Here is a 26,111-nt window from a genome sequence, read left to right on the forward strand (position 1 = left end):
ATAATATTACCAATTGACCCTGAACACATCATCCCTGACCCTGTCTGGCAGTGGCCCCGCCAGAAATTCTCTCGGTAATCAATTTAGAGCACAATCCTGAGGGTCCAAACAGTATGAGCGAGTCTGGCTGGGGTGCAGCCATGGAAGAGTACAACAATCCAAGCCCATCAAGGTATAAACAGCAAAGATCCGACAATATCAACGCCGGTCCCGGGAGTCTCCTGAAGCTCACAGACAACCACGCCATCAAGGAGAGGAAAGTCACACAGTCCATCCACCGCTGCGACACGACCAGGCCAGTCCAAGAGGAGAAACAGCACTCCACCCCCAGCTGCCAGCTGGACAGATGTCCCAAGGAGACATCCAGACGAGCAATCAAGTCGTCCCGCTCGGGCACAGGAGCCCGATCCTCAAGTGGCCCCCGGTGCCCCCGCGGAACCGAAACTTCCTCCATGGGCTCAGCAGCAAGTTCTCCTAGCAAAGTATGCCTTCACGGCTCAGGATCGACTTCAGGATAGACGCGTGGGGCGAAAGGGCTCACGGAGCCTAGCGACTATGCGGCCATTTCGAATGCCAGCTTGGCTCCTCCCGCGTGAGAATCTATTTTGAAGATTCAATCCAAATCAGTAACATGATGGTTCTTCCATACATCTGTGATATCAATCAATCAACTTTGATTTGTAAAGTGTGGCTAATCACCCATGAGGGTATCCAGGTGCTGTCTTCTTCCTGGGTCGGTCACAAAGCCAGTCCCTTTCTGCATTCCATAAGAGAGGATGATATTCGGAGGTGCAAGGCAAGGTCGTTCCAGGAGTTTGCAGTGAGTTAGGAGAAGAAGCGTCCTCCACTGTTGCTTCGGCAGATGTGGGGAGTGATAAGGCACGAGAAGCGCAGGTTTCTGGAGGGTTGGTGGAAGTTCATACAATGGTTTATGTATGCTGTTCCTCGGTCGTGGAGAGCCTTTTATGCCTGCATCAGCATTTTGAATTGGAATCTTTTCTAGATGGGGAGCCAGTGGACGTTCCTGAGGTGGGGGGTGATGTGGGTCCATTTGGGGAAGGTGAGGATGAGTCTGGCATCTGAGTTCTGTATCGTCTGGAGTCTATTTAGGGGTTGGGTGTTGAGTCCTGCAAAGATTGTGTTGCCGTAGTCCTGCCTGCTGGTGACTAGGGCTTGAGTGATGGTTTTCATGGTGTAGATCTTTCGGAGCATGCGAAGGATGTGGAAAGAGGGGGAGGCAAATGCGTTGATCTGGCATCTCATAGTGAGTTTGCTGTCCAGGATTCAGGGGACCCTCCCAGGGAAGGGTCAGGACAGTGGGGAGGTTACTCCCATGTTCTTTGTCCAGTTTCACGCCAGAGCACGAGCCAATTGCTCCCAGAACTGGTTTGAACTGAACTATGCACAGGGACACCAAATATTCCCCTCATGAAGACTTTCGTTCACTGGCAAGCATACCCACCCAGGCCTAATACATAAAATCCTGTCGGGAGGTGGTCACACTTCCCTACGACAGGATACTTATTGTTCTGCCTTCCCCTGCTCGAGCTTGGCTCAGCAGCGGGTGGGCAGAAATGTGCCTCTGATCTGCAGCAACCCTTTTGGTCTACCCAGGACTAGAAGGCTGGTACCGGCAACACCAGGGACCTCACAAAGCTTGTTTCTGAGGGGTAAATCATACTTCCCACACCGATTACCGGTGTGGGGAAATAATTCCACAATGTTTGATACCACACATTATAGGGTTACTCTCAGCCATTTTAGAGTTGTCATTACCCGGTCGTATATTGCCACTTTATATGTCGTAAATGGCTGATACACTGACAACCAGGGAGAATGGACTCCGTAGGCTGCAGCAGTGTCCTGCTCATGCAGGGGCACGCTCTCACTTAGAACCAAACACCCTGCCTCCAGGATTGTAAAGGCCTGCAATAGGGGTGACTTATAGGTTATAGGTTTTAAGTGCAGTGACATAACATTCTAGAGAGGAAGCAGATAGACTGGGGTCCTGATTAGAAGGATCCCAGTTAGACTAGTCAAAAAAGTGTAACATGAAGCTAAAAGGTGTGGTAACCATAAGAAGCAGATCCTACTTTCCTACCGTGACTGAGCATGGGCAATACTAGTTCAGTGCTACTTTCTTGAAAGCCATCAATAATTTATAACTTCAAAACAACATTGAAGAATATCAAATGATAATACTGATATGATGTAGCACCTTGAGACCCTCATGAGTGAGTAGCGAGCTCTATAAACTACTGATTGATTGGTTGATTGATGTAGCAGCTATTAGTATAGTCATAGTCATTAAACAGTATCATCCACTGGTCATATGGACCTTTGGTAGTCGACTTGAAGCACTGAGGTAGAGCCAGCATTCAGAATCAAATTACATTTCAACTAAGAGGATGGTATGTAGCCGTGAAGGTTTATTTTCAGATTGTTAATTCATCACAGTCAGTACAATTGACAAGGGTTAATGAAATACAGGAGGTGGGTTCCACATCTCTCAAGGTCCGAGCTGCCCTTTCACCAAATTTGACGTCAGATCCCTCGAGAGGGCTGCAATACCCGTCGTATCCCTGTGCATCGTGTACTTTTGCAAGGGCATATGCTTGTTGGCGTTCCCGAAACAAGTGCACTGGGTTCCGAGTAGCCCTGACTTCTGGCACCATTTCCGCCAAAGAACTTTGGCCTTTCCGGTCCAGGCAAGACTTGGCTTGGCAGTTTGGTCTGGACTGTTCCCATGAGGCACAGGGTCAAGACTGATTTGCATTTGGCCATGTCTGAACAGGGATGGCTTGGTGAGCAAAATAATGATGGATTAAACCCAGAACTGTGACTGGGGGGTGAATGTTTTGCCATTGTGCAACATTCCGTCCATCATCTTGTGTGTTTTGCTGTTCACTTTAAGTAGTGGACATCTGATACCAGGCCAACTTTTCACATGGGTGTGCAGCGGTTGGGATTCAAGCCTGCATTGTTTTATCAGATAAATATTTGTGTTGATTAACTGAAAACCACTAAGTACATATAATACTAGCTTAGAATAAGTAAGTTCTACTGAACTTAGGGTTGGGTAAGTCAAGGGTTTAGCACACCCTTTCTCCAACCTCAGAGAGTTTAGTTCCCACTAGGTTAGTTAGGTGCAACACCTCACCACACTTAGTATGTCTACTAAAGGAGATGCCAATGGCTGTCTGTCCTCTAGTTACAGTGAGGGCCCTGTGTGCTTCTAGAAAGCTGAAGAAAGGGAGAAGTGCCGACATTCAACTGTGAATTGAGATGTTACTTTTAGATGACCATTGGAAGACCCCTGGGACAGATAAGCAGGACAGAGTTGTTGGGACATGGGATGAAGACAGGTCAGAAGGTGACACCTTTTATGTCCTAGACTCAAACCCTGGCCAGGAGGACCAAGATGGGTACTACCGGGATAACTCAGATATTCGGGGAGGTGATGGAGAAGGCCAAGAAGGCCCCCTCTTTACCCTTTCTGGAAGAGTGCAGTTTACCAAGGAGATCTAGATCTCCTTTTGCAGAGTTTAATAACTCAGGGCAGTCTGTAGGGACCTCTGTATCTAGCAAGAGGGACCACTCTTACGACAGGGAGTACCAATTACTGGATTTGAGAAAGGTAAGCTTAGGCTCAGCCAACAGCAATTGGCCCTGGACAAAGAGTCCCTAGAAGTCCAGAGAGCTAGAAAAAAGTTGGGACTAGAGTCCCATGGCGACTGCAACAGTGTCCCTAGGGTTAAAGAACATTCATTTGACCATAGGAACCAGAGCAAGATTGTCCCTCCATACCATGTTATGGATGACATCCATGAATGTATAACTGCTTTGGAGAGTTCAGAGGGTTTTGTGCGTAGTTGCTTGTCCCTCCCGTTCGCGATGCATTTTTCTTGCTCGCGAACGCGTATTGCATGTTCGGGAATCTGTTTGTGTGCTCGGGGGATAGTATCTCGCAAGCTTACCGATGTGGTCACCTGTGGGCGCGGTCATCTTGTTTTTCAATTGTCCCGCCCATTTTCGATGCCTTATTTCCTGTTCCGGGTCGCGTATAGCGTGTTCACGATTTGCATTTCAAGTTCGGGCACACGTTTTACTTGTTTGCAGCGCTTTTTCCATGCTCGCCGGGATATATTGTGCAAACTTACCCATGCAGTTCTGATGGACGCAGCCATCTTGTTTTTTCACTCTATGCTAAGGTTCTGGGGCCTGCTTTTCTATCCTCCCTCTATCTTTGACATCCTTAGGTTTTTACACAGTTTTTCTGATCTTTTTTATTTATTACCTATCCCCCTCTGTCCCTAAATCTATATTTTGCATTTTATTTCTACTTTTACTGCGTTTTTTTCACTTTTCTTCTGTTTTACATTACTTCCTTCTTTAAGCTCCTACTTCTTCCCAAACTTTATTTTTCCCTTCAAAATGTTCTTTTCCGCCTCCTGCTCACCTCAGAATCATGCCTAATGGTACTGACGGGTGCTCCAAGGGCAAGGCGCCTGCGCCCAAGAGCAGCCTGCCTTGCGGCAGACTGTGCCCTGCAGCGGTGCAGGCCCAGGAGCTTTTTGGAGAGGCTGAGGTGGCCGCCCTTGTTTTTTTTTGTGCAGCGCCACCTCCCCTTGACCTTGGCAGCAGGTGGCAGGCCTGGCTTTGGGTACCAAACCCAGGAGCGTCACCGCTGGTGGGCGAAGTTGCGTCGGGCACTTTTTTGTCAATCAGGGGTCCGGCGCACCCATAACCAACTGGCCCACCGGTGGTCAGACATCTTGGACCAGGAGCAGGACCTGCTGGACCTGCTAGGTGTCGAGGTCATGGGGCTTGGTGAGTAGCTAATATACTAGTAGTATATTATTGTGTATAATTTTTTTCTGAATAGCAAGAATACTGCTGCTTACATTGCAGGTAAATTACATTGCAAAATCTTCTGTGATTGTAGGACACAGGTGCTCGTCGGCGCTACTCTTACTTGTTTGCAAATTTGCGCTCGCTTGGCCTGATAATGTAAGAGTGTACTTAAAGAACTTAAGTTAGGTAATGCTCTTGCTAGAGAGACTCTAGTCCTTCCTTTGTCCTCCTGTCACTAAGAAGAGATAGTGGTGGATGGATTGATAGGTTTAGTTAGCATTAGTTGGCAATTTTTTAGAGGTCTGCTTGATGCATCCTCTTTGTCACTGAGTGCTGCTTACCCCTGTCCTTAGTTGAACCTTTTGTAGTTTGTTTAGTGAGTGGTAAGGCTTAGCAGTGTCACTAGCAGAACTTCAGACGCAACCAACCAACAATTTGGTGTATGCACACATTTATGCATGTGTCCTCCACCTATGCATTTTTTAGGGCTAAAATTTAAATGCAGACTTATTGAACAATTGGCCCATCTGGAATATGTGAGCTAGGTCAGGTGGTAGATAGACTTAGTTAGTATTCTGGAATCACAAAGGAACACTGGATTAGTGTTCATAAATAATAAGTAGATGGTCCGTGAAAATCCTGCAATAATACTACTAGTCGATCTGATGAGATAGGTCAATTTGATTGCAATTGTTGTTTCCTAAAATGTTTTTTGAGCATTTTTTAAAATATTTTATTTGTTTCACAGTACACCAATCATTAATAATGTCTCTTTCTTTATTATGTCTTACATGATCAGCACCCATGGGAAAGATGACAGGGTCACAGCAAACAGGCGGCGGGACAAGAAGATCAAGATGCCTCCCAGGGCCAGGACCGCTCCTCTACGGAGGGCTCTGCTGCTGGCCCAGTAAGTCCTCCAATGGTTAATATTAATAATTATATTTCCCTAACTTTTACTACACCTTATTTTTTCCGAACTATTATTTCTGTTTCCTAATTCTATTTTTTCCCCAAATTTTCTTTGATCTAGACTGTTTCTAAATTCTTGTTATTATCCCTGCCTCTAACTGCCTCTCCTATGAGCCCATGACTCTCTGTACTACTACTATTAGTCTGGCTGTAGCTAAGCTTGCCCAGTTGGCCACTCTTTATTTAAAAGTTTTTAAATAAAACTCAGATTCACCAATAGCTCTAGCCACAGAGTCCAGTCCTTTGGGTTGTCCTCTTCTGGTCTTCTGGTCTTCTGAATCTTTCTTGAAGCTTTTTCGATAATTCCCACCAATAAAATGCCCAACCAGATATTTGAATATTTTTGATAGGATATACTACTACTGTTGTGGGGATTCTGCACAGCCAAATACAGAACAACGCCAAGAAAATAGGATGTTGGTGATGGGAGGTTGGAACTTCCTCACACCTCAGTCAGAACCCACACTCACCTGACTGACTAGCTATACTCTCTCATTAGGTCCCCGAACTTCCCCCGAAGATACCCAATGATTAGACAACCCCGAACATAATAACACCCTTTTGCTCACTTACTCGTGTGTCCACCACACCAAATACCACAGAGTCTGTGTGTAAGTTCAAAAGGTTTATTTTCAACTAACAAGCTCTGTACGTTGTTCTACAATTCAATTCGTAAACTATACAAGCCAGCTCCAACAGCAAAATGCATAAGATTAAAACAATAAACATTGTTACAAGTCCATTGAATACAAACAATCTCTGTGCGAATTCTGGGGGACCCCTCACCTTAGAACGTAGAAGTACTGGTTACATCATAAGTTCTGCAAAGCTCTGGTTCGTAGAAGGGAATCTTCCACCTTTTATGAGAAAACGGTGCGCGTTAGAAAGTACAATGCAAGCATTTCACAGTAATGCTAAAAAGTGTAGCATGTTGTGGCTAATCAATACCGACTGACCAGAACTCCATAAAAAAGTGGCTTGTATGAGCTCATGTGAGCTCAAAGGCGTCTCTCTTATACAACAAGCTGCGAGGCAACGTCACGTGCACAAACAACATGAAGCTAAAATGGTTGCATGGCTCAGGCTAACTTTGCAAAGAGTAAAGTAGACTAGAATGACCCTAGGGACCATAACACTACAAGTATCAACTGTACTCTAGTACACCATTTGTACTAGTGATGTATGTTGTATATGATTGTATGAATTCACTTTTTTCCAATCTTGTTACTGAAAAACATTAAATAGGAGAGGTGTATATATGGTATCTAAAAATGTGTAATGTTTTTTCTAGGTGTACTACTGTCCACCAGTGCCGGGGCCAGCGATGATGCGGCCATTCTGGAAGGAGCAGGACATGCAGCAGCGACACCTGCAGGAGCTACTACAAGGGGTGAGCCAGCTGCAGCGGCGAGCAGTGGTAAGTTATATTCCTTACTTATTAATAATACACTAGCGAGAAGGGTGTACTGTACACTCACTGTACTGTTGAGACTTAGTAAGTATGAAGTTGTTGTACTGAACATTACACAATGGTTGTAGAAGACACCCTTTACTTAGCAATTAAGCATGGGCGGAAAATCCGTTCCGCTCGCGGATTTTGCGGATTTTCGGTAAATTCGCAATCGGCGAGATTCGCGAATTTCCCGCAAAATCCGCAAATCTGCGAGCAGCGGATTTTATGGCTTGCTCGCACTGTTCGCGTGAGTTCGCGGCTTCCCAGTTCAACTTCGCGCCCGCGAATAAGCGCTAAATTGCAGAAATACGATCTTAGCAAAACTGAAACTACTTACCAGGTTCAAAAGTTCAAGCTCATCATTAGTAGCTATTTCCTGTAGTGCTTCCTGAGGGGCCCCTCCAGAGTTCAGTTGCCTACTTGCAACTATTATATGACCCTGCTCTGACCCTCAGAATAGTTACACATATGCCACAAAGGTCCTGAATTACAGCTAAGGGAGACAAGCAGGAGCTGGAAGTTCAAATCCAGTGACACATTAATCAGCCCCTAATTCATTATTGTCAGTTGGGGCAGGGCAGGTGTTGTAACTAATTTTGCAACAATGAAAGCACTTAGCAAGTGCAAAAGATCACTAATCAGGAAGCACTAAGGAAGCAGGTGCCAGCTAAAAAAATATTCTGTGACACATTAATCAGCCCCAAATTAATTCAGGTCACTTGAGGCAGGGAAGGTGTGCTTTGCTTTGCCACAATAATGTACACTGGACAACCAGAGGGTGCTGTGATGAAACAGAGGGTGGCATGGGTGGGCCAGAGGGTGGCATGAGTAGTCAGAGAGTGGCAGTGGTGACAGAGAGTGGCAGTGATGAAGAAGAGTGTCCCAAACAGGCTGGACACGTAGAAACAACAAGTTCGCAAAACTTGCGACTTGACAGGTAAGTTCGCGTTTGCGAAATTGTACAAAACCCTCGCGAACTGGCAGAAACCCGCGCGAACACAAATAAAAAAAAAATCTGCAAATTCGCGGATTTTGCGGATGGCGAGTTCGCAAATCCGCAAAATTCGTGAACGCGAGATTCGCAAAATTCGCCCATGCTTATTAGCAATGGCACTAGCAATAGCATTAGCAGCGTGAGTTGAGTAACCAATGGCCTCTTATATTCGACTCCAACTCAGCTGTGAAAGTTTTATGGAGAAGACTAAAAGTCAGATCAGATGACCTTGATGGATGCGTTGGACCAAAAGTGAAAGAAGGGTGGAAGGAGAAAGGACGGGCGAGATGTAATATGACCGGCAGAGAAGGATACGTTGGAAGCATGCATAGGTGGATGATAGGAATCAGATGCATGGGTTGTTGAAGGATGGGTGGAAGGTGAAAGAGAAGATGCCTGCCTGGGTGGGTGACACCGAATGGGTAAATTAGGGTGGAGTGCAAGAAGAGACGAGAGAACACTTACAGACTGAGGCGGCTTGCATACATTGTGTCTACTCTGTTTACAGCAATAAGCTACAACAACAACAGGACAGAACAGGCCCACAGCACTGGGCTTTGACCCAACCTTCATTTACCTTAAATTTTGACAGAGCCAGACAAAAGAAACACCAGCATTTTCAAAATTAAGTGACTAAATCAATGCTCCGATGTCAGTCATACCACTACACTCGACTCCACCACTACACGGACATGTAGGTCTGCTGTGGTTCTTGTTGAATTGTTGTGTTTATCTTTTATGCCACTTCATGAAACACAGTTATTCCATCAATCATCTCCTCTATCCAACTGACTAACTGCGTGCAAAGATAGTATGGTGACGGTCATCATTATGGTGTGGTACATGTTGTCCAACTCCAACTCAGTCAGTAGTGAGTGACTCCGATTAAGTCCATATCCCATATTAAAAGATTGCAACAGATTTTGGCCTGCACCTACAGTACAGTAGTAGGTGTACAATGTGGTTATTGAACATCAAGGAAACATTAACTGTCACTTGAGTCACTTTTACTTTGTAGATTAACTAGTAGAGTTCTACTTCATGCACAACATCATTCAACACAACAAACAGCAATCTCTCAGAGTCAGCAAGCATCCAATGTATGCCATCATTCATTACCTGGCTTGCTCTTCTCTTTAGCTGTCAGATCAGATGCCTAGTTCTGACAGGTGTGTGTGTGTTTTTTTAACGAGGAGGCAGTGGCCTCATTATTACTCCACAATAATTTTGAGTGTTGTTAGTCGCTGTTTCAGTTTTCTTCTTATTCATCTGTGGCACTTTGTCACAGTTGAAGTTAGTTCACATGGTCAGCGCTGTGATGGGCTGTGGACTGGGTAGTGGTTATTGGTCAATTGAATTTGCAGAAATGTCAGCAAGTTTTTTCGAAGAGTCTTGCCTTTCTCTGCCAAGTACCTTTTGTCCTGACAGTGATGAGCTTCGGATGCCTGTCGAGGCTGTAGCCTTGAGACAGTGATGAGTTTACTTCTGGATGCCTGCCCAAGTTCTGACAGTGAAGAGTTGTGGATGCCTGCAGAGGAAGTAGCCTTCGGACAATGATGAGTTTCGGCTCGGAAACAAAACGGAGGATAGCTATAGTCACGTTTCTCTTCTTAAGGAGGGACTGTTAGAGGCAACATTTCTTGTACTATTCTCCATCCAATGTCTGGCTTGATGGAAATGTATTTAGGGCGAGTCAGGAAGATGGAGCAGGACTCTGAGGAGTGGACAGTTAAATGCACAGACGTGCCACTCCAATAGGAAATAAAACGAGAAGACGGTGGTGATGGATTTGTTGTGATTTGATTTGAACCAGAAATACAGATACACAAACAAATAAAGGAAGGAAGAAAGTAACAATTTGAAAGCCTAGTTGTCAGGGAAGAAGAGCTTGTCCTCAAACTCTGGTGGTTCGGACAGAAGTAGGTCATGTAACCCACTACTTACATCATCTAAGTCACTCTCCTCTTCCTGCTGTGATTCACGTGTTTTGTACTCCGGTGGTATAAAGTGCTGATTCATTTTGATAATGGTTAACCTCTCCACGCTTTTGGGTGAGAGACTGGTCCTTTTCAAAGTTACAATGGTACCAGCAGCACTGAAAACATGCTCAGAAGAGACACTTGCGACAGGGGAAGCCAGATACTTTATCGCCAGCCTGCTGAGCACTGTCCATTGGCTTCTTTTCCCATACCAATCCACCAATGTGTTTCGATCCATGAACACCTCTGTTGGGTCATCCAGATATTTATTTATTTATTTGAAAGGTTTTATATAGCGCTGGCTAGACCCGGAGGTATCAGAGCGCTTTACATGAGAATCAGACCATAGTTGCTGGTTACATCGTTACAAAGGTTACACAGTTATTAGAGCATAGCTACATAGTTACATGTTAGGTTGAGACAACCGAAAAGGATATATACGTGAGGGAAAAAGCAGGCAAGGGTAGATATTCAAGGGGGGAGGGGGGAGGAGAAGGGGAACTCGACAGAGAACGGAGGAAAAATGAGGGGAAGGGTGAAAGACAAAGCAAGAAAGAAGAGGGGGAGGGTGACGGAGGCACAAACCGTTAGACGCATAATAGCTGCATCCAAAGTCCATTAAACCGTGATCCCAGGGGAAGTGGCCTCATTCCCCAATCTCCTCTGCAAGAGGCTCCCTATTACGCAGTGGACTCTCTCAGAGGGGTCTCTGAGACTCCAAAGCCTATCTTCTGGATCCTTCCCCAAAAAGGGGAGAGGAAGTGCTTTGGCAAGGGGCGCCATACCAAACCTCAACTGTGAGTGGCTCCCTTAGCACTGTGGACTCTCTCAGAGGGAACACTGAGACTCAAGAGTATAAATATTGGATTGTTCCGCAACAAGGGGAGAAGGAGTGCTTAGTCAAGGGGCACAAGGGACAAGGGGCAGGGGGCGTAGCAGGCAGGGGGAGAGATTCAGGGGAGAGGGGATAGTAGCAGAGGAAGTAGACAAAGAATGAAAGAGGGAAAGTGGTGGGGAGGGGGAGAGACAGAGCATGAAAGAGGGGGGGTGAAAGGGGTACAAACCGGTTGACCAGTAAGAGCAGCGTCCAAGGTCCGGTAAGCTTTGCAAGGGTCAGGGAGGACAAAGGGAGGGAGACAGCGAATTGAAGAGTCCCACAAAGAAGAGATACAGATAGCAGAAAAGGAAATGTATTCGTTGTAGAGTCACTTAGGAGAGAAATGCAAACGGTAAAGCTCAGAATCACATAATAGTGATATTAAGTAGCAAGAACTACTATGTATACTAGTGGTTAGAAATGTAACTATGCAAATAGTAAATTCACTCAGGGTTCCATTTTCACATCGATCAGGCTAAAAAGTATTGACTATTACTTATCTACAAGGTGAACAGAGAAATAAGACAGCCAAGGGGATAGAGAGGGGAAGGGAGGTGAGATAGGTGATAGGAGAGACGGGGGCCTATGGGGGAGAAAGAGATAGATAAGGCAGTCCAGTTGAGGAGCAATGTCTGAGGGTCGGCAGGATAAAGTTTAACGGACCAAGGGAGAGGACAAGTAATAACAAAATGGTGGCTCCTTGTCACGAAAGACATTCGCGGTCTGCCATTTTACTCCGTTAGTTCCCAGACACATCAAAGTTATAGTTATTAGAATTGAGACTTACAGTCTCCGCCATCTAGTTATGTGCTGTCGTGCAGTGACAATCTCAAAGCAGGACTTGTAAAAATATTTCTTGCCGGCTCAGGTTGCTGAAAATGCCAGGCTGTGTCTTATCTGGTTTCCCCATGCTGGCACTGATCAGTATCTACCTAGTTAGCGCAGGTCAGCATTTCCTGCAGCTCTAGCTACTTCACCAGTAAAAGTATGCGCCTGCTTATACTGGACACAGGCCTCACCAGGGGAGTGAGTGAGGGCCTCACAGCCTGTAGTGTGGCAACTCACTCAGGAGGCAGGCATCCAATTTCCCTGTCACCTCTATGAATATGGCCCCCACTTTTCTTCAATCCAGGAGGGGGAGTGCTTGTATACATGCAGCTCCCAAGTGTTTAGGACCCAGTGCAGAAGCAGAGCAATGCTGAGAAATGGGGCAACATACACCCAGGCGTTAGTTTAATGGTGTCAGGCTCATAGAAGATCCGGGCTGTTCTTCACACCCCAGAGTCTTATGCAGAGGCTCATCACAGGCGGCGTCTCTCCAGCAGGCCCTCGCACCGATTCGCAGCCTGGACCATCCGCTCAATGCTCAGGGGTGATCCGATGTGCTCGGCCTCTTTTGCCTTTGCATCAGCACTGGACTTACCATACCCCTGCCGTAGAAACCAATCAGTTGCCGAGTTTACTGTGGATGATCCTGTTCTTGCTGTTGTTGATGTGATTGGTAGTGTTGGTGTCGGTGACTGCTGGGAAGCAAACGCACTGCCCTCATGCTCTGAAGTAGAACTTGACTCTGGAATCTGCTCTGTAGTACTTGTCCTGGGCTGGGGCGGGGGACCTCTAATTTCCAGCCGTTCGTTTTAAAAGTAAATGGCTTGCTCAGCTATCAAAGTTTTGTACTTGCCAACATCCACTTCTGAAAAAGGAATTACTGCCTTATTGTTCAGAAATACTTTTGTACCATGGATCCAAAATTGTGGCAGTAATGTAATGTGGATGTGATACAATGTTATTTGAATCCTTGTATCGTCAGATAAGCGAACGGCTAAGGAGTTTGCCAAATAATTTGCGTCTTGTTTGTGATCCACACCTGCATACGTTTCAGACACCTCTTTCAGCTGTTGCTCTAGCATGTACAACAATGGGATAGCTTGGCTCATAGTACAGTCCTCCCTGCTGACTTCACGTGTGAAGACCTCAAAAGGAAGTAGCATCTCTGTCAAGCATTTAAGAGGTCCCATTGGCTCATATCAACGGCCATGCCTCTTACAGTAGGGTCCCCTAATCTTTTCTTGACATAAGGATTGATTGGTATGTACTGCTCAAACAGACGATCAAGCATGTGATAGGTTGAGTTCCAACATGTTGGCACCTTCTTGAATGAGTGCTTTGACTAGCATTTTATGCTCATATTGAATGACCCTCAGCTGCTTCCGGGCTTTAAAAGAATGGCTGAAATTAGTGCATATTCTTCTGCAGGTGGCCAGTAAGTTGTTGACTTTGTATTCATTTTTCAGAAAGTCTTGAACAACAATGTTAATGCAGTGTGCCAAACACAGGATCCTGAAATAGCCACCATCTTTCATGGCCCTAACTACATTACTGTGTGTATAAAACCTAGGCATTCTATAACAACATGAAGGGAAACAGGATTGCAATAAGGGAAAGCAACCGAGGCACAAATCCGTTAAAAAATTATATTATTTTTAATTTAGACATGTATAAAAAGGAGAATTCATATCATACAAATACGACAACAATCAATAATACACAATTAGTTACATAAAATCATAAACAACTTAAACAAAACAATCATTTTAAAATCAACTAGTGGCATTAATAGGTGTCTACGCGCGTTTTGGGGTTAAACAAAACGCCTTCTTCAGGAGCCACGAATATTTCTGAAAGAAAACATAAAAATTATAACTGTTACTTTTCTATTTACAATAAAATAATTTAGTCATTTGTAAACTAGTTACATGCCTCTTTATCTAAATGTTTATTCCCATCTCTTTACACTGGATCCCTTTTCCCTTTTTGATCTAACAATCAGATCATACAAAGTTCACAATGTATACACAGTAAAATCAAAATCAATTTATTGAGCATTTGCATTTCATAATTCCTAAGAGATCTTAATTCTCTTATTGCGAGTTATTGCCATAATCAAATGATGACCAATGCATTCAGGCAATGTATCATAACAGGATGTGCGGCTGAAACGGAGGCTACATAATCTGGTAGGACGCCCCCAACATAAATTTCAAAACGGTAAGGCATCTGGATGACTGATGTCTGGATTACCGCTAGAATTAACATTTCTAAAGAATACATTACTATAAGTTACATATAGGAGTCAGGTTATTGTGTTCTACCATTTTAACTTATAACGACGTACTTGTCATTCCTATAGAAGACTTACTTTAAAATTATAAGATGCTGCCGTTAATGACCCTCCAACGATATAGTGATGGTCTAACTTTACAAAATGAAACTGCACAGCCTTATTATAGCTATTCCCATCTGCACCTAATGGAGGAAGCAAACATAAAAATAATTATTCTGTTTCTATAGGCAAAAGAAGTTAAACTGAAGATTGTATAGTGATCCTTTCAGAAGAAGGGGAGGTCCTATTCTATTGCACTCACCAATATAAAATTAGCCAGCCATTGTTCCCTTAATCATATTAAGCGGGACTAAAGCGGTAGCGATTAGAAATACATTTTCATCACGATATTGACTAGTATTGTCTCCTACTCATATTATATCTAGGAGACAGATAAATAAAGAACAATTATATTTATGAATCATGGACTACAAAATCGCTTGCCAAGATTAGTTGAATGGGGATATATGCCCAGTTTACCTTTTTAGTAATCCTCACACTGATATAGTGATAATCCTTATGTTTTCAACAAGACGGCCGGTAACGTTCTATTCAATGGAGTCAAACAATTCACTTCAATTCAAGTACCTAAAGATAATGACACATGCTCATGAATCTAGCTTTACATGTCTACTACAGAGGCCTATTTCGTAATGACCATACGATATTTACTAACCATGAACGATAATTCTCAGGTTAAAAATTAATGGACTCAAGTTACTCCATAGAAAACTGGCATCGATGTATATTAAAATTGGACTTCTTCCATTAAAGCTGGTCGCTGTTACGCAGGTTCGAAGTGGATGAGTCTGTGTAACAAAAATAAACGGAAAATAGAAAACCGCTCATGATTTCTAAATCACACCCCCTACTCTCCTAACATTTAGACATCTAATCCTAGCCCTGCGTTGTTTGTCACTTACCGAGATGGGACCCCCAGCGAGCCTGAACAGAAGATAGCTGACAGCGTCCTCTTGGCGGTTTAAAATCGCAACAACTGTCTTAAACCCGACCGGCTTTAAATGTACTTATTTCAGCGATCACGTGTTATGCCCCACCTCAAAGTTTAAAGGGACAGAATTGACTTTACGTCTTATCGAGCTGATTGCAAACAGCTGCGATCATTGGAATAAGATATGCTGATTAAAGGAGCCGGGGTCAGTTAAATAACTTTATAACATTCAGCTTACAGCAGCTTCAAAGCCGCCCTGCGTAAGAGTAGGGGAACCGGCACAGCCCCTCTGCACTTGAACCACACTCAGTCATATGAGATTTCTCCAATTGCCAACATGGCTACAGTTGCATGTTTGCAAGTGGCATGAAAAATCTCAGCAGCGTTAACACCAGCAGATATCTGTTCTCTACCCCCCACAAAAGAGAACCAGTATGCAGTGATGCACATGTAATCAATGGCTTGGCAACTGGTCCACATGTTTGTTGTCAGGTGGATACTCTGAACAGCACTCTGCTTCAAGGCTTTTCCAAGCAATTCCAGCACGCTGTGATGTAGTTCTGGAACAGCAACACTGGCAAAATAGTAGCGGCTGGGAATCTGCCATTTTGGGCAGATGGCTGTCGCAAATTCCAGAAAACCCACCCCTTCAACAAAAGAAAAAGGGAGTAGGTCCAGTGCTAACATTTTAGCCAGCTTCTCATTGTACAAATGTGTTACTGGGTGGTTGCGTTCGTACTGTCCCTCCCCCTAAACATGCTGATAATGGTAGGCTGCGTGGTTTTCCTGAGGCTCAACAACACACTTTTTTTCATTGCAGTACTCCTTGCTGTCCTAGGCTGACTCTTATTCTTGTGCCACTGAGATGATGCTGAAGATGTGGGCAACGCTAACACTGCACTGCTGGGGACAGGGTTACTTTGTGTACCACTACCAGAGAGAATGTCTCCCTGTCCTACCTCTTCCACCGAGATTGAATATTCTACTTGTTTATCCCCACCAACACCAATGGTTGCAGTTTGTATGCCACAAAGGTGGTCCCCCCAATCGATCAAGTGGTGTTTTTTCAGATGGGTTATTTGGCCTCCGGTACCGCAGTTTGTACCAAGCTTACCCCAACTAACAGAGGTATCACAAATGGAGCATTTAGGAATGTTCTCCTCCTTTTCGCTAATCGTAAAGAAGTCCCAAACTGGGGAGCTTCACTTTTGCCTCCTGCTGGAGGTGCCACTTCCCATGCTGGATGACCTGGATGGTGTGTTTTGAATTTGACTCTGTGCTGTACTACTACCTACTTCTACTGAGGTGGTGGTTGTGCTGGATGTAGGTCGCTGCTGGGCCTTTGCTAATGCAAATATGGAAGCTGTAGGTCGTGTTGGTGTTACCTGTGTTGGAGATATGCATGCTACATCCCTAGCAGTAATTTTGGATAGGGTAATAATGTTGGTCTCCATCTCCTCAGGTTCGGGAGTGATGATCGTGATGACTGGCTCATCATCATCCTGCTGTTCTACATCGACCTCCATAATAGTAAGGCTTTCTGGAAACTTCCTTTTCCCTAGCCTGGTCTTGGAATGTGTCTCAGTTTGTGGCTTCCAAGTGGCATCTAGAGCATCATAAGGGAGGCTTGGCAAAGAACTTGATGGAATTACCCTCCGTTTCCTTGCTGGAGATTTGGAAGACAATGGATCTTTTGAATGAGTGGCTTCCTCTTTTTCTTCCTCTGCAAGAGGCTCAATTTCCTGAACTGCCCCTACTTTGGGAGGAACAACAACTACTATTGCGGGCGCTGGTTGCGGCTGTTGGTGACCACTTATCTGCTGTGCTTCCCCCTGCGTTGATTGGGTACTACTTTGAGATAGCGATAAGTTTATCTCAGGCTCAGCATCAGTGGTTTCACCATTAGGCTGGCTACCTCTTCCACACTCATGTGCTTGGGCCTGGGTTGGTGGGTTGGACCCACTGATGCGGAGGTGCTGCCCCCAGCTTGCCCCCCGGATACCGCTTCTGCAGGCATAATTTTTGTTTTCCCACAAAAGTTGTTGGGGCAACACCAGACTTAAGTGTCACTTCCTTCTTCTGTTCCTTCTGCTCAACAACTTTCCTGGTCTTGGAGGACCTGGTACCTGCTTTCTTTGGGCCCATCTTCTTCAGATTTCAGCAGCACTCAGTTGCACAAGTTGCAGAGATGTCTGGTCAGGTCAAACATCACGTCCTGTACAGGAGCAGGACGTCTGTCTGGCAGCACAATGGGAAATGATGACACACCTCCTCCTTAGTCTTTTGTGCACCTAAAAGCAAAAAAGCCAGAAGAACATCAGTCAAACGATAGTACAATCAAACTAATATAATATATAACTTAGTGTGTGGTAGTCACAAATATTAAATGTTAGTAACTCCGTGAACAGAACAACAACAGTGTAGCCATTTACGAGACTTTTTTCAACAAGGCCAGGGCTTTTCTGTGTACTCTCAGGAAGAATAAGAATAGCAAAGAACAAAAACAAAAATGTAGTGGAACCTGTTTGACCTAAATTTGTGCATCATTTGGGATGGATGCAGCATCAGGGAGCTGCAGCTGACAATGGGGGTGGATTTGGAAGCAGTAAGAACAATGGAAATACATGCAGGCCTATGTGGTAAAAGCAGTACACTACAAACTACCACCCCAAAATGGCCCCCAGATACATGGTCACTCACAGGCACAAGGCACGGCAAACAATGAACTCAAGCAGGCCTGTATGGCCAGACAAAGGATGTCTGATAAACAACACAGCTTTAATGCAAAAACGAAAATCCACATGGCTTACAACATGTTGGAAAGTTACACAACAACCTCAACAACAACACACACATGCAAAAAAGGCATTCATTTGCACACACAAAAACTGAAATACACCCCCCAAACACCCCCCACATTTTGCAGTTCAATCCAATGCCATCCATGGCGAAATCAAATTCAACAGACACTACAGAAACAGTTGTTTCATGCACCCATGAGCACTTCTGGGCCTTCTGGCTGAAAAAAAGGCCTAGCTAATACACACCCATAAAGTGAACCCCACAAAAACACATTTTACAATTCAATCCAATACCATCCATGCCCTAAACGATGTTTAAACTCAACAGACAACATAAAAATACTTGTTTCATTCACCCATGAAGATTGATGAGTACCTCTGGGCCTACTGGCAGACTAGGCCACAAGCTTGGAGGCCTATGGCAAAAGCAGAATTGCTTGTCCCACAAAATGGCCAGCACCACATGGTCAGGCCACCCACAACAACAAGAAAAGGAAGACAAGACTGACAATGCAGGCCTATGGCGAAAGCACAATGCCTGGCTTCACAAAATGGCCGCCGCCCACAATAACAAGAAAGTGAAGACAAAGGACAGGACCAGGAAATTGGAGACTCTGGGGAACTTCCTTCCTCTTTAAAAAAATTGTAAAAAAAGAAAAATGACTCCTTGCTCCAAAAACTACAGCCAAATGACAACCTGAGGAGTTTTTGAAGTAAAATGAAAAAAATCATCATTCGAGAAGGTTTTATGCTGCTCGAGAGATATTCTTCGCCAGATTGCAATTTCTGCATGTTCGGCATCGCGATTTTCACAAAAAGTCGTTATCGCGTGCGCACATTGAGCGCGCAAAGAAGAAAAAAGTGGTAGTCCGCATTGTCGCGCAGTGCGGAGTTGCCAAAACTACGCGAGCTGAATGCCCAGGGTTACCTACAGGCTGAAAAGGCTATTTGCTTAACACACATAAAAAAACTGACATTCCACCCCAAAAACCACATTTTGCAATTCAATCCAATGCCATCCATACCATACATGATGTTAAAATTCAACAGACAACACAGAAACAGTTTTTATGGACCCATGATGACTACCTCTGGGCCTACTGGCAGACTGGGCCACAAGATTAGACGCCTATGGCAAAAGCAAGCACACTGCCTTACTCCACAAAATGGCCGCCACCAACATGGCCAGGCCACCCACAATATAACAAGAAAGTGAAGGCAGACAATGAATGCAGGACTATGGCAAAAGCAGTGCACATAGCCTGCATGGCTCCACAAAATGGCCGCTAGCCACCCACAAGAAGAAATAGAAGACAAGCAATACAAGCCTATGGCAAAAGCAAGCACACTGCCTTACTCCACAAAATGGCCGCCACCCACAATAACAAGAAAGTGAAGACAGACAATGAATGCAGGCCCATGGCAAAAGCACACTGCCTGGATGGCTCCACAAAATGGCCGCTAGCCACCCACAACAAAAAGAAATGGAAGACAGACAAGGTAAGCCTATGGCAAAAGCACACTGCCTGCCTTCACAAAATGGCCACCACCCACATTGCCAGGCTACAACAACAACAAGCATAAGCCAAGGGGAACAAAGAAAAGACATGCAGGCCTATATGGAAAAAGCAGCGCACTACTAAACTACCACCACAAAATGGCCCCAAGCCACATGGTCACTCCCAGTCACACCAGGCCATGGAAAGGCTATAACCCCTATATATGACCAGACAAAGGAGGACTGCTAAACAACACTGCTTTAATACAAAAATGCAAAAATGAAACTCAACAGGGATACGAAAGGTTGGAAAGTTAGTTACACAGCAAGCGCACACACACATCCAACAAAGGTATTTTGTTTTTTAACACACACACCCAAAATGTGAAATACACCCCAACAACCACATTTAGCAATTCAATCCAATGCCATCCATGCCCTACATGATGTTTAAATTCAACAGACACCACACAAACATACACCCATGGGTACATCTGAGCCTACTGGCTGAAATTTCAAATAAAAACAAATTAGGTCCGTACTGAAACTACAGGCCACTCACAACAATTTTTTTTTAAATGATGAAAATCCCCCAAAAATGTAGGTACTAGGTACACTACAAACAAGCCCCAATCGAACAAACAAGTAATCCAATTCTCCAACTTACTTGTAAAATCTCAAATCCAAAAGTTCTCAAATCCAATCCAATGATATGATGCAGCAGACATACGCAAAAAGTAATCCTTCCAGCTCCAAATCCAAATGAAAGTGAACAGCACATGGACAAAGCACTGGGAGTAGCCTGCTGAACAGGAACAGGAAGTTGGAGACTCAGGGGAACTTCCTTCCTCTTGAAAAAAAAGTTACAAAAAGAAAAGGGACTCCTTGCACAAAAAACTGTAGCCAAATCAAAATCTGAGGAGTTTTTATGATGCTCGAGAGATATTCTTCACCAGGTTACAGTTTCTGCATGTTCTGCATCGCGATTTTCACAAAAAAGTTGTTATCGCGTGCGCACATTGAGCGCGCAAAGAAGAAAAAAGTGGTAGTCCGCATTGTCGCGCAGTGCGGAGTTGCCAAAACTACACGAGCTGAACGCCCAGGGTTACCTACTGGCTGAAAAGGATATTTGTTTAACTCACATAAAAAAACTGAAATTCCACCCCAAAAACCACATTTTGCAATTTAATCCAATGCCATCCATACCACACATGATGTTTAAATTCAACAGACAACACAGAAACAGTTTTTATGAACCCATGATGACTACCTCTGGGCCTACTGGTAGACTGGGCCACAAGATTAGACTCCTATGGCAAAAGCAAGCACACTGCCTTACTCCACAAAATGGCCGCCACCAACATGGCCAGGCCACCCACAATATAACAAGAAAGTGAAGGCAGACAATGAATGCAGGACTATGGCAAACGCAGTGCACATAGCCTGGATGGCTCCACAAAATGGCCGCTAGCCACCCACAAGAAGAAATAGAAGACAGACAATACAAGCCTATGGCAAAAGCAAGCACACTGCCTTACTCCACAAAATGGCCTCCACCCACATGGCCAGGCCACCCACAATAACAAGAAAGTGAAGACAGACAATGAATGAAGACCTATGGCAAAAGCACACTGCCTGGATGGCTCCACAAAATGGCCGCTAGCCACCCACAACAAAAAGAAATGGAAGACAGACAATGTAAGCCTATGGCAAAAGCACACTGCCTGCCTTCACAAAATGGCCACCACCCACATTGCCAGGCCACAACAACAACAAGCATAAGCCAAGGGAAACAAAGAAAAGACATGCAGGCCTATATGGAAAAAGCAGCACACTACTAAACTACCACCACAAAATGGCCCCAAGCCACATGGTCACTCCCAGTCACAACAGGCCATGGAAAATAATGACCTCAAGCAGGCCTATAACCCCTATATATGACCAGACAAAGGAGGACTGCTAAACAACACTGCTTTAATACAAAAATGCAAAAATTACCCTCAACAGGGATACGAAAGGTTGGAAAGTTAGTCACACAGCAAGCACACACACACATCCAACAAAGGTATTTTGTTTTTTAACACACACACCCAAAATGTGAAATACACCCCAACAACCACATTTAGCAATTCAATCCAATGCCATCCATGCCCTACATGATGTTTAAATTCAACAGACACCACAGAAACATACACCCATGGGTACATCTGAGCCTACTGGCTGAAATTTCAAATAAAAACAAATTAGGTCCGTACTGAAACTACAGGCCACCCACAACATTTTTTTTTTTTTTATGATGAAAATCCCCCAAAAATGTAGGTACTAGGTACACTACAAACAAGCCCCAATCGAACAAACAAGTAATCCAATTCTCCAACTTACTTGTAAAATCTCAAATCCAAAAGTCCTCAAATCCAATCCAATGATATGATGCAGCAGACAGACGCAAAAAGTAATCCTTCCAGCTCCAAATCCAAATGAAAGTGAACAGCACATGGACAAAGCACTGGGAGTAGCCTGCTGGACAGGAACAGGAAGTTGGAGACTCATGGGCACTTCCTTCCTCTCGAAAAAAAAGTTAAAAAAAGAAAAAGGACTCCTTGCACAAAAAACTGTAGCCAAATCACAATCTGAGGAGTTTTTATGATGCTCGAGAGATATTCTTCACCAGGTTACAGTTTCTGCATTTTTGGGATCGTAATCTTACCAGCACTGCCGCCGGAAGTCAGATTGTGCGTCCTAATGACGTGTCCGCGTTCGCACACTCTCGCGGGATTGTGGAAGCGGATTCCAGATCTCGTGGCGCATGTGAACAGATGGGAAAGCTCGCCGGTGAACGGAGAATCACGGTAGTTTGTTACCATATTGAGCGCACAAAGAAGAAAAACAGCTACGCTATGTTGCAGATTGCATAGTATTCTGTAACTTCGCATTCTATGTGAATCACTAAGTTACCAAAACTACGCAAACTCTGCGAGCATAGCGTAGTTCACTGCCCAGGGTTAGACTTAACTGACAGAGGTACAAACTTCATGTCAAGCTATGTTACTGCAATGTGAAAGGAGTGTGAAGTGAACTACAAGTTCACCACGCCCTATCACCCACAATGCAAAGGGTTAGTTCAAAGGTTCAACAAAACCTTAAAGGGCATGATCATGGACCTCCCAGAAAAGCTTAGGCGAAAATGGGATGTCCTGTGACCCTGCATTCTCTTTGCCTACCAAGAGGTCCCTCAGAAGATGGTTGGCTACAGCCCTTTTGAACTTTTGTTTGGGCATTCAGTTAGGGGTCCCTTGTGTTTGGTGAAGTAGGAATGGGAGTTAGCTTTCAAACCTCCCAAACAAGACATAGTGGACTATGTACTTGGTCTTCGCTCCAGGATGGCTGAATACATGAAGAAGGCAAGTAAAATCCTTGAGGCACGTCAAGAATAGCAAAAAGCCTGGCATGACCAAAAGGCTGTACTGTTTGTCATCTAGTACAGAGGGTGTGGGTGTTGTGCCTGTGGCCCCAGCAGCTCTCCAAGACAGATGGAGTAGATCCCAAACCATTCTTGGGAAAAATGGAGAGGTCACCTACTTGGTGGACCTTGGTACTCCCAGGAGCCCCCACAGGGTACTCCATGCGAACAGGCTCAAGCCATACATTGACAGGGCTGACATAGGCTTGCTCATGGCCACTAATGAGGGACAGGAGGAAAAGAGTGACCCACTTCCTGGCCTTCTCTCACAGAACCCTGATGATAGATCAGTTGACGGTGTAGCTTTGGAAGGCAGCCTCACAGATCAGCAACATATTGATGGTAGGAAGGTCCTCAATCAATACAGATATATGTTCTCTCTGACTCCTAGTCAGACCACCTGGTGTACCCATGAAGTGGAAACAGGTGAACGTCTACCTGTTAAAAATAAGATTTACAGGCAACCTGACCTTGTCAGAGATTGCTTCAGGACTGAGGTCCAAGAAATGCTAGAGTTGGGAGTAATTGAGCCCTCACATAGCCCCTGGGCCAGTGGTCTTGGTACCAGGTTCTGTGTTGACTACAAGGGACTCAATGCAGTCACTAGGACTAATATTCATCTGATTCCTAGGGCGGATGAGCTTATTGATACTTTGGCCTCAGCCAAGTTCTTGAGCACATTTGACCTCACTGCTGGTTATTGGCAAATCAGATTATCTGAGGACGCCAAGCCTAAAACAGCATTCACAACCCCTGGTAGGCATTATCAGTTTATTGTAATGCCCTTTGGTTTGAAGGATGTACCTGCCACATTCCAAAGGCTGGCAAACAAAGTCCTTACATGCCTGGAAGCCTATAGTGGAGAATATCTTGATGATATAGCTGGCTTTCGCCAGATAGGGCAGAGCAAGGCTGTATACATGGGCCACCTTGTGGGTGGAGGCCAGGCTCAACCATTATTGAGCAAAATCCAGATCAGCAATGACTGGGTTGCTCCCACTACCCAGACTCGGGTCAAAGCTTTCTTGGGCCTGACTGGGTATTACTGGAGATTTGTTAAAGGATATAAGTCTATTGTGACTCCCTTGAATGATCTCACATCAAAGAGAATGCCCAATAAAAGGTCAGTGGTCAGTTATGTTACGTTATGTTATTGCAGTTTATAACCCGCGCAGCTACTCTGAAGAATGTCCTAGCACGAGCCAAGAGGAATAAAGAAGTGACGGTTAATTAAACAGAAAGTGTTTGAGCTGTTTTTTGAAGCAGATGTGATCATAAATGCTATGCAGAGCAAATGGAAGTTCGTTGCAAGCCGTGGCTGCCCTAAAAGCCAAAGAGCGGCCACCCATTCTTTGGAGGTGAATGCGAGGGATCTGGGCAAGAAGTTAGAAGGCTGACCGCAATTGTCTAGCTGGAGTGTGGAACCTAAAGTGCTTCCTAAGATAGACTGGGCAGGAAGCGTATACGGCATGGTCCACCAAGATCAAAGCTTTAAACTTAACGTGTTTGGTGACTGGCAACCAATGAAGACTGCGCAGGCGTTGTCTAACACTGCATCTGATTGGGATCTTAAAAAGAAGCCTGCCCAACGCATTCTGGACTACCTGCAGTTTATTAAGGGTGTAGCCTGGTAGACCAATGTACAGAGCATTGGCGTAGTCGATACATGACAGTATCAGAGCTCGGGTAACCGTTTCTTTAGTAGCCCTGGGAAGAAGCGGGAGGAATTTCTTAAGGGATTTAAGTATGCAAAACAATTCCCCGCAAGCTTCTTAATCTAGAAATAAAAAGACAAATTCTCCTCAAACCAAACTGCCAGGTTCTTCACAGGGTGAGCCGGGGAGTAGGGCAAAGGATATTTTGGCGGCCAGTTAGATGTCATAAGGCATTTGATGATCTCAAGAAGGCCATGTGCACTGCTCTCATTCTGCAGTGTCCAGACTACTCCAAGCAATTTATTGTCCATACAAATGCATCTAAGTTGGGGGTAGGGGCTGTGTTGTCACAACTTACTGCAGAGGGTCAGGATTAACTAGTAGCTTTTATCAGCATAAAGTTGACCCCCAGAGAGAAACGTTGGTCAGCTATAGAGAGGGAAGCCTTTGCTGTGGCCTGGGCAGACAGACAATAAGCCCCTCCTATGGCTAAAACAGATGAAGGGTGAACACACCAAACTTTTGAAGTGGTCCATTTCCTTACAAGGGGTGGAATATGCAGTGGAACATAGGCCTGGGAGCAACCATGCTAATGCAGATGGACTCTCCAGATATTTCCACTTAGAAAATAAAGGCTCAATTGGGCAAGGTTAAGTTTATCTCCTTACGATTGAGGGTATTGTGTATTAAAGTAGGATCTGCTTCTTATGGTTACCCCCATGTTTTGCACATATTTAACTGTTTTTGACTAGTCTGACTGGGATCCTGCTAATCAGGAACCCAGTCTTTCTGCGTTCCCCCTAGAATATTATCATATGTACTTAGGTACACTCTAGATTGGATACTGGGGTACCCTTGTCAGTCCCTAATATATGGTACCCATGTACCCTGGGCATAGGTACCCAAGAGGCCTCCCATGGGCTGAAGCATGTATTATGCCACCCATGAGAGGTCATGAAAAATGGAACTACAGGCCTTCAAATGCAGGCTGTGTAAGATGGTGCATGCACCTCTTACTTTAGATATAGGTTTCCTATATCTAGGGGTCAATGCACTTAAAACCTATAAGTCACCCCTATAGCAGGCCTTTACAATCCTGAAGGCAGGGTGCTTGGTTCTAAGTGAGAGTGTGCCCCTGCATGAGCAGGATACACCTGCAGCTACAGAGTCGATTCTCCCAGGTTGTCAGTGTATCAGCCATTTAACACATATAGAATGGCATTATGCGACAATATAATGACCAACTCTAAAACGACTGAAAGTAACCCTATAGTGTTTGGTATCAAACATTGTGGAATCATACCCCCACACCAGTAACCAGTGTGGGAGGTATAATTCCATCCATCAGAAACGAGCTTTGTGTGGTCCCTGGTGTTCACGGTACCAGCCTTCTAGTCCCGGGCAACCCAAAAGAGTTGCTGCCGGCCAGAGACACATTTCTGCCCTCTTGCTG

Source organism: Lissotriton vulgaris, chromosome 11, assembly GCF_964263255.1.
Source record: "Lissotriton vulgaris chromosome 11, aLisVul1.2, whole genome shotgun sequence".
Lineage (NCBI taxonomy): Eukaryota > Metazoa > Chordata > Amphibia > Caudata > Salamandridae > Lissotriton > Lissotriton vulgaris.